Here is a 9572-nt window from a genome sequence, read left to right on the forward strand (position 1 = left end):
ATAGGCAACTCCCGGGTAAATGGGTTACTTTTCCCGCGCCAGCACCCGCGCATGCGCACGGCGCTGGCGACAGCCTGTCTGGTCCCGGGCAGCTTTGCACCTGCCCGGGACTGCCTGCAAACGCCCGAGCCGTTTGCAAAGGCTCGGGACATAACACCCCTTTCCCCCGGGCTAAAACTACTACCAACATACAACATTTATTTTATATGACATTTTGCTCCCCAGTGCTCCCACTGTTTACTGGCCTTTGCCTTGCCAGCAATGTTATGTAGTCTTCTAGGTACTTAGGAGATTTCTTTGCTCTCTGTGACCTTCTTAGCTGTGGGTTACTGGCATAAGTCCCCTGACTGGAGGGAGGCGTGAGCCTGTTCTCTCTATTGTGCCCTGGTGTCTTCCAAGGACTGTGCCCCGATGCCTGGCCTGCTTGCTTGCCCACCGGGCTCGTCAGGCCAGGGCTTCTGTTGCTTTGTGACCTGGTTGACCTGCCTAGCTGTAGACCCTCGGGCCCCTTGAAGTGATAGCCGCTGCTGGGCGTCTCTGTAGAACCTCCTAGGTCAGTCCAAGACCTGTCAGGAGGCTGTCCATTCCCTGAACCCCATTCTGTGTTCGGGCTCGTGTGGGTTTCTGTACTTTCCCAAAACTCAGGTGTTCCCTGATTTGTGCTAGGGTTGTTGTAGTCGGGACTTGGTTCCTCGACTAGCTCCGTGTATGTTTGACCCCCTGTAGGATTTGGGGTAAGGTCAGGCCAACTTTGGGGATTGTGTGCCAGCTCTCTTGCGGGGAATGATTTGTTGGGATGCCCCCGGGTATCCTCCGTGACTGGAGTGCTGTGTGACGTGTGTGGAACGTGAGTATGCCCCCGGGGTGACTCCCTGGCTGGAGTAGGCGTGAGTGCCTGTTGTGTGGGTAAGCTCCATGACTTCCTTTTCGGAGCAATTGCGGAATCTTGGGACGGGCCGTTTGTGGCTCCCTCAGTGGAGATGGGCAGTAACTCTTGCCCTTCCCTTTGCTCCAAAGGGTCCCCCTCCCCCCCTGGAAAAGACCCAGGAGTCTCAGCAGAAAAGTCTCGCCTAGAGCGAAGTTGGTCGATGTGCCGACGTAGGACACGACCGTTGTCCAGGGCAACCTCGTAGGAGAGAGGACCTGTGATCCTGGACACAGAAGCGGGGACCCATGTATGACCAGGCCCGTAATTGCGAGCCCAAACCGGGGCACCCACAAGTAGTCGTCTAGGTGCCCTAGGATGTGAGGTAGATGAAGGCAGTCTGTCCGGATGCAACCGGTCAAGTCTAGTAGTAAGTTGGCGCCCCCAACGAAGTTCAGCTGGACTTCTCCCTGTAGAAGTGGACGGTGTGGTGCGATAAGAAAGGAGAAAGTCAGCCAACCTGTGATGCCAGTCCCCGTAGGTGAGTCTCTTCAAGGCGTCCTTTGCGATGCGCACCATGCGTTCCGCCATACCGTTGGTGGACGGGTGAAAAGGCGCAGACGTGGCATGACGAATCAGGTTTGCCTGTAAGAAAGCTTGGAATTCGGAGGAGGTGAATTGAGGGCCGTTGTCGGACACAATGACATCTGGCAGCCCGTGTGCAGCAAAAATCCCCCTCAGTACCTGAATAGTCTTTGCAGTGGTGGTGGATGAGACAGGCACAACCTCAAGCCATTTTGAATGGCTGTCAACAAGGACCAAGAAGAACTGGCCCTGAAAGGGCCCAGCGTAGTCAATGTGCACCCTAGACCATGGGGACTGTGTTTCCTCCCATCTATGCACAGGAGCTTGGGGCATCTCTGGGCGAGATCGTTGGCAGAGGTGGCATGCGTGCACCTTAGCCTCAATATCTTTATCTAAAGCAGGCCACCACAAGTGGCTTCGTGCAAGAGCCTTCATACGGACAATGCCAGGATGACCCTCGTGGAGGGATTCTAAGACCCTAGTCCTCATTGAGGTGGGAATGACAACTCTGTTTCCCCAAAGCAGACAACCCTGAGAAAGGGACAGTTCGTTTCTTTTGGACCAGAAACTCTGAAACTCAGGACTAGGGCAGTGCTCAGGCCACCCGGACAGGACCCAGGAGCGGACACGTGAAAGTGTGTGATCTGTACCTGTTTCAGCGGTAACATCCCTGGCACTAAGAGGGAGCTCGGGCAAGGCTTGGATTGATAGAATGTTGACAGCTGGCGCGGGGTCAGCTTCTACTACTGGCAGAGGCAACCTACTGAGGCCATCAGCATGGCCCATTTCTTTCCCAGGCTTGTGGAGTAATGAAAAATCATATGCAGACAAGAAAATAGACCACCTAAGCATTCTAGGGGAAATGATGTGGGGAGTCTGCTTACGTGTGGTAAACAGTCCCAGCAGAGGCTTATGGTCAGTGAAGACCGTGAAATGCCTGCCATATAGAAAATCGTGGAATTTTTTAATTCCAGCAACAACAGCCAGAGCCTCCCTGTCTATCTGAGCGTAGTTGCGCTCGGCAGAAGACAGTGTTCTGGAGTAGTATGCAATAGGAACCTGAGTTCCATCAGACCTGAGGTGACTCAGGACAGCTCCAACCCCGTAGGGGGATGCATCACAAGCGATGCACACAGGAAGAGACTCGTTGAAATGTGCAAGAACACTGTTAGAAGTGAGCAAGGCCTTGACTTCTTTAAAGCAAGCCTCATGTGCTTGTGACCACAGCCACACAGCTTGTTTGTCTAGTAGCCTGTGAAGAGGCTCAGCTACACTAGCTTTATGTGGAAGAAAAGAATTGTAGAAATTCAGGAGGCCTAGGAAGGCCTGAAGTTCGGCCTTAGACTTTGGCCTGGGTGCTTGTAAAATAGCAGTTAGTTTGGATTCAGCAGGATGAATCCCAGCAGCATCAATTTTGAATCCCAGAAATTCAGTAGAAGGCACCCCGATCTTGCATTTGTCTTTTCTGAGCTTGAGGCCTGATTCCCTGAATCTTAACAGGACAGCCCTAAGTCTTTCAGCTAGAATGTGTGTGGAGTCTCCTGCAATCAAGACATCGTCAAAGTAGGGGCAGACCCCTGGTATACCTCGTAGTGTGTTTTCCATTACGCTTTGGAAAATCCCAGGAGCGACATTTACTCCAAACTGTAGCCTTTTTACTTTAAAGGCTCCCCTGTGGGTCACAATGGTCTGAGCTATGGCAGCATCATCATCAACAGGCAGCTGTTGATATGCTTGAGCTAGGTCAAGCTTTGCAAAAACACGCCCCCCCTTGAGAGAGGCCAGGATGTGACTGACCACAGGAACAGGATAGGCATGTTGCTGCAATGCCTTATTGAGTGTGCATTTGTAATCAGCACAAATGCGAATGTCCCCATTTGCCTTTAGAGGCGTGACAATGGGGGTCTCCCATGGGCTGGAATCAACAGGTTCTAGGATTCCCTGTTGGATTAGTTTGTCTAATTCAGTGTCAATCTTACTTTTTAAAGCAAAAGGGACCCTTCTTGCTTTAATCCTAATGGGAGTGACAGTGGGGTCTAGCTTTAAGGACACAGGTGGTCCTTTGAATGTGCCCAGCTGGGGGCTGAAAACATCTGCAAATTCTTTGCAGACTTCCTGTAGGTCGAGTGTTTGTAAGCTGTTGAGTCCTGTGACGTGTATCCCCAGGGCCTCAAACCAATCGAGTCCTATGAGACTCGTTCGTTCACCCCCTACTACTAATAAGTCTAGTGGACCTTCAAAACTCTTGTATTGCACGTTAAGGGTGGCCTCCCCCTTAACACACACTCTTGAGTTCTGAAAATCTGTTAATACAATATCAGAAGGCCTTAACTTGGCCTTAGACCCACTACTGGAACAAATCTTCCTAAATGTATGCAATGAAATGATGGACAGGGCAGACCCTGTGTCTAGTTCCATAGATAATGAACCCCTTGTAGCTTCACGTTGAGTGACAGCTTTTTCTTCATGGGCTTGTGTGTGCCTGTTCTACAGATGCTTCTTCGCGAAGCGCAAAACCCTACCCTATTCTGGCTGGGGAATCTGGTACCTTTCAGGCGTTCTTCTTGGGGTTGTGCCTTTCGTCGGCTCAGACACACAGCTGCAATATGCCCTTGTTTGCCGCATGCCCGGCAGGTAGCGGAGCGGAACTTGCAGTCGGTTCTCCTGTGGCGACCTCCACAGCCGATGCACTTGAGCAGAGCCGAAGAGCTTCCCTTCTGGTTCTCTTCCTTCGCGGGGTGTAGACGGTCGACTTCCTCGTCCGGATCCTCCTCGGAGTTTCGTCGGACGTCTTCCTGGTGCACGGACGCACCCTCTGCACTGTTTCTGATCGGCCGCATGTTTTTGATGGCGCCGCCTGCTGCTTCTTCTGCGGTGACTTCCCTTAAGGCGTCTTGGAAGGATAATTCTTCCTTGGCAAAAAGTCTCTGTTGTAGCTCTCGATGCCTTAGCCCGCACACGAATCGGTCCCTCAGTCGTTCCTCGAGGTCCTTGAACTCGCAGGGCTTGGCGGCCTTCCGTAGCGCGGCGATGTATTCCTTGGCTGTTTCACCGGACCGTTGATCCCTCTGCTCGAAGGTGTGGCGCCATGAGATAATGGACACCTTGGGGTGGAAGTGCTCTTTCAGCAGCTTCTTCAGGTCTGCGTAGCTTACAGACTCTACTGGAACAGGTGCTGCAAGATTTTCTGCGATTTCGAAGGCGTCTTGGCCGCAAACGCAAAGCAGGGTGGCGGCCTTCAAGCTATCTTCCCTCACTTGGTTTGCCTTGAAGTAGTTCTCCATTCTGGATACGTAGGACTCCCACCGCTCTGGATGTGAGACGTCGAATTCCGAAAGCCTTCCGATTTTCGCCATCTTCGGATCTTCAGGAGACGGTCTATCAGCCAGCCTACCCCCGAATGCGCACCGGATTGGCGGGCAGCTGCCGAGTCGACGCCGTTCCTCTTCCGCCGCTCAGGACTCCTTGGGTAAGCTTACACTTCTTCCTTTCCAGGTAGTGCAAGGCATCCCACCTCGTCGCCAGTGTTGAGTCCGTGGCGGGAAAACAGACACGAGAAGCAGCTGGAGTTCTCAGTTTCATTTATTCAGCGTTCAGCTTACAGGAAGATGGCTTCAGCCTCGCCCAAACGCCTTGCAGCCTCTTATATAGGCAACTCCCGGGTAAATGGGTTACTTTTCCCGCGCCAGCACCTGCGCATGCGCACGGCGCTGGCGACAGCCTGTCTGGTCCCGGGCAGCTTTGCACCTGCCCGGGACTGCCTGCAAACGCCCGAGCCGTTTGCAAAGGCTCGGGACATAACAGGAATGTTGCATTCTTGTAATGCAACAGATTTCTATTTCATCTCCATTAGCAGTTGGAATAAGGCTCAGAAATTCAGAAGTTTCAATGGGCACAAAAAGTGGTAACATATGCTCTGACACACTGGTCCCTGTTAACATCCAGGAGGCTGAATTTCCTATCCACTGAAGTTTTTTCCAAGGCAGACTTACATTTCATTAAGTAGCTCAGGGCAAAGATGCTAACCGAGACTTTAACTTCCGCTTCAGATAGATCACAGACAATGCACAACTAAAACTTTATCAAAAGCATTCCAGGACTGACAAATTAATCTATCTGTCTGAAATCAGGCAGACTACAGTATTCATCACTGCTATGTCTCCTCCCTGCCTCCCTCCCTCCCTCCCTCCCTCTCTTCAAATGGCCATGTTATAGATCAATATTTCTCAACCTGCACAACTTTAAGATGTGTGGACTTCTATTTCCAGAATTCCCCAGCCAGTAATCTGGGGAACTGTGGGAGATGACATTCACACACTTTAAGATTATTCAGTTTCGGAAACACCGGTATAGGTGATCTCTATATTTCTGTATTTCAAAGGATGACTCAAGGCTCCAAATACAAAACTGTGCAATTTGACCTCTTTCACTGCGATCTGGCTGTGACATCTGTCACCCCATTGATCGCCAGGGTTGATTCAGCTGATCTGGCTGGCTAGGCGGGTGTTCCCTTTCTCCCTCACCACTCCATGTGCGTCCCTCCTGAAGCTCCGTGCTCGGTGGAAGAGGACGACCATCCCAGATAGAAGGAGTGTACTGATCTTCGGTCAAGGGTATACCTCTTTCACTTGGCGATCTTCCAGCAACAGGTTTCCCACCCTTGCACCTGACATTCTTAGATGGACATCCTCAGGGAATCTATTATCCAAGGAAATAAATTTCTGGGTATATAGATTATTTAAAACATCTATTATTCTAATACTTTGGACAGTAAAAGAGAAAGTACAGTCTTCTATGTAATTTGGGTTGCCGAAAGTGTGTGTGTGTGTGTGTGTGTGTGTGTGTGTGTGTGTGTGTGTGTGTATTATTTATTTATTTATTTTTATTTACTTATTTATTTTTCATGTTTCTAGACCATCGATCTCCCTCAAGGAGGGAGTATTTAGTATGTAACCAGACTGATAGTTTAGGAGCCCAGAGAAAAGAGTGGATTTTTGATCATGGACTTTTTCATCTGAGAATTTCAAGATTTGGCATAGAATTTACCCTTTCCTGCAGAGTTACTTCCCTTTTTTTCTTTTCTTTTTTAACCTATTTTTTATTTCCTTACCCCAAAAGCTGGGCAGAGAAAGAGAAGATCGAAGGAGAAGCGCAGACACACATTGTGTAACTGACCCCTGGGGTGACTTAATAAAGCATCCCAGAATTCACCATGCTTCAATTAATATGTGAGTTTTCATAAAATGCAAGCCACGTTATGGACTACCTTTCTTCATTGTCCATGGCTTTTCACTGATGAAGTAGCCCGTTTCCTTCGTGACTCAGATCCTTTTCATAATTTCCTTTTTTCTTACAGTTTATTTCCATTACACAGCTACAGCTTTCCACAGCTTCATTCTTGTGGAAAGTAAAACCTAATACCTACACATTTTGAATGCCAAGGGTTGGATCCAGATTGTGTAGAACACTCAGCTTGGAAGCTATTATTTCTACCATTAGAATGCAATTTCTTCCTCCAGAGAACATTAACATTTAAAAACATGTCAACTTGGGAATGAAATTTATCATGGATGGGAACTACTTGCCAACTAACTAAAATATAATTTTTTGATTTCTTCTTCTCCACTATTAATCTAACATTTGACCCTGAACAGACACACTCTTTTTTGTTCTGTTGCTATCTAATCCTATATCTATTCATAAATACTGTCCTATAAGTGATAGTTTAGCCAGTCCCAAAACATACATATAAAAATATGATCTGATCTGGAAAGAAGTTCTACAATTAGAAAAATTCAGCAGGCTAAGTAAAACTAGACAACTTTTTGGAGAAAAAGTGACCTACACAATAGTTCAAAAGTAGACTCGGTGTTCTCCAGATGTTTTGGATTTTAATTTTCATCATTTTCAGCCAACCCGACCAAGGGCAAGGGATTATATCTGTTTGCCCGTGCTCGCAGTAGTAAACTTGAGCCCTGATTGAGACACCTCAGGCTGCATGTGAATTATCTACTTATCTGTTGTTAGTGCTACTCTATAGAGATATTTATTTCCAGAAGATTAAATATTGGAGCTCTATGTGGATGAATCCCAGTCTGTCATTTGAGGTGGTGCAACCTAGTTCAAGTGAGGAATAGAACTTCATTTCATGAACAATGGCAGACTCCTAGGGAGAATTCCTCCCTCCCAATTAATGTCAGGGGATTGCATTCAGGTTTCTTTTTTAGACCATTCCTGCTACTGCAAAAGTGGATAAAAGCAAGTTTGTTTTTTTTAATCAATTCTTTCCTCTATGTGCAGCCAAGCACCATCATTTCCTTTTTCCCTAATCTTATGTAATCTTTCTGTTGACCGACCTGTTCCCCATTTAGCCAATGAAGAAAGTCAGCTGTATTGAAATCTTGCCACAAAGTCTTTCAACTAGAGTGTTGCAATCTAACCTTATGGTTCTTTGTTGGGCCACAATTTGAAATAAATCTTCTGTTGTTGAAAGAAAAGTTTTCCAAGAGCAACCTGCACTTAAAGTGTAAAACTCGGTTAAGCCGTACACTTTGACTAAAATTTGCTGCTCACATTTTAAAGGCAGACAACAAAGTGTTCTACGACACTAGAATTGGATCAATTTCCCACTGACTTTGAGTGAATTACCAGTCCATGTCAACCTTTATCAATTTGGCCAAGTCATGAAATAAATCTTATGGTGAAAAAACAGAACAGGGCTTTATTTCCCCATAGTTCCCACCACTGACAATAGAATATAAGACCTTATTTAACAAAGTAGAAAATAAATCTCATTGGCTTTCTTTAAACATTTCCAGTTTTTTTTAAAAAAACAACCTAATAGAGGCACAGTTGCTTAGGAGCACCTAAAATTACATATTGCATATTTTTTTAACTATATTCTGCACTGGTCCACATCTTCTAATTCATGCCCTTTTTTGAGGGAGAAGAAGGAGAAAGAAGGACAGAGTCAATAAAGACAGTGAGCTGTTGTTGCTATTATTTTTATTGCCAAATTGATTTCATAGCCAGTTTTTATACTTCCTCAGAGTGTCATTTTTAACTATGACTGCACAAAGGGCATTGGGCAAGATGTTCCCAATCTGGTTCTTATGAGGTGTTGAAGTAGCATCCAAACTTTGCAAAGCCAGGGAAACAGAAACCATGAGCTAGACCTGGCAGAAGACAAGACTGATTTAACTCATCCCTCTCCAGCTCTGCCGATGAGCCCTATTGGATCAGATCCAGGGTTGTGAGGAGGTAGTCAAACAGAAGAATCTCACCTGAGCCTCCTAACATTATTATTTCATTGCAAAATGGCATGACTCACCTCAGAAAATGTCCTTAGCTAAGGAGAATGGCATTGCGTAATGTTAGAACTAATGCCGCAAATATCGGTGATATTATCTAATCTATTTGCTGGACAAAGGATCTTACTGTATAGTAATTAAAACTATTTTTGGAGCTTTGCCTTTGCCCGTTCTCTCTTTGTAGCTATTCAGAACCTGGCTGCAAAGCACTGGAGCAGAAACTCGGCTGTCCATATTTTAAGGCGAGCTCCTTCCAAACCCTCTTATCAAAAGCTGGCTTTCGGGACCTGGTGATGAAGCCATTCCCAGACAATTGCTGCCTGCCCTTAAGGTCAGTTGCAAGGCAGAAAGCAAAGAAGATATTGTGTTCCTCTCCCTTTTTCTTGTTGCAGTGGGAGTTTTTCAGCTGTGCTCATTCAGCCGACATCTGAGCCTGAAAACACGGCAGCCTCCTCCTTTCTTGAATTTTATAGACTTGGTTTGTTCACTTGACAGGATGTTGGGGATTGAAATATTTATTAGAATGAAAATAAAAGTTATATAAAGATGCACGGACAAAGCACTTGATCATCCCTGATGTTGCTAGAGAATGGATTTGTATAACCAGCGTCCATGATTCCCTTCTATTTTGCCCTTACAATAACCCTGCAGAGAGTTTGGGATGCAAAAGGGAAGGACTGTCTCAAGGTTACGTAGCCACTTTCAGGCCTGACTGGGTATGTAAGCCAGGTCATCTTTAGATCTCTTCCAAAAATCTCAGCATTCTATCAATGATTATTCTCTGACCCATTTTAGGTAACACAAGCTACTTT

Source organism: Crotalus tigris, unplaced genomic scaffold (assembly GCF_016545835.1).
Source record: "Crotalus tigris isolate CLP2741 ecotype Arizona unplaced genomic scaffold, ASM1654583v1 scf7180000018260.1040479, whole genome shotgun sequence".
NCBI classification, from domain to species: Eukaryota; Metazoa; Chordata; class Lepidosauria; order Squamata; family Viperidae; genus Crotalus; species Crotalus tigris.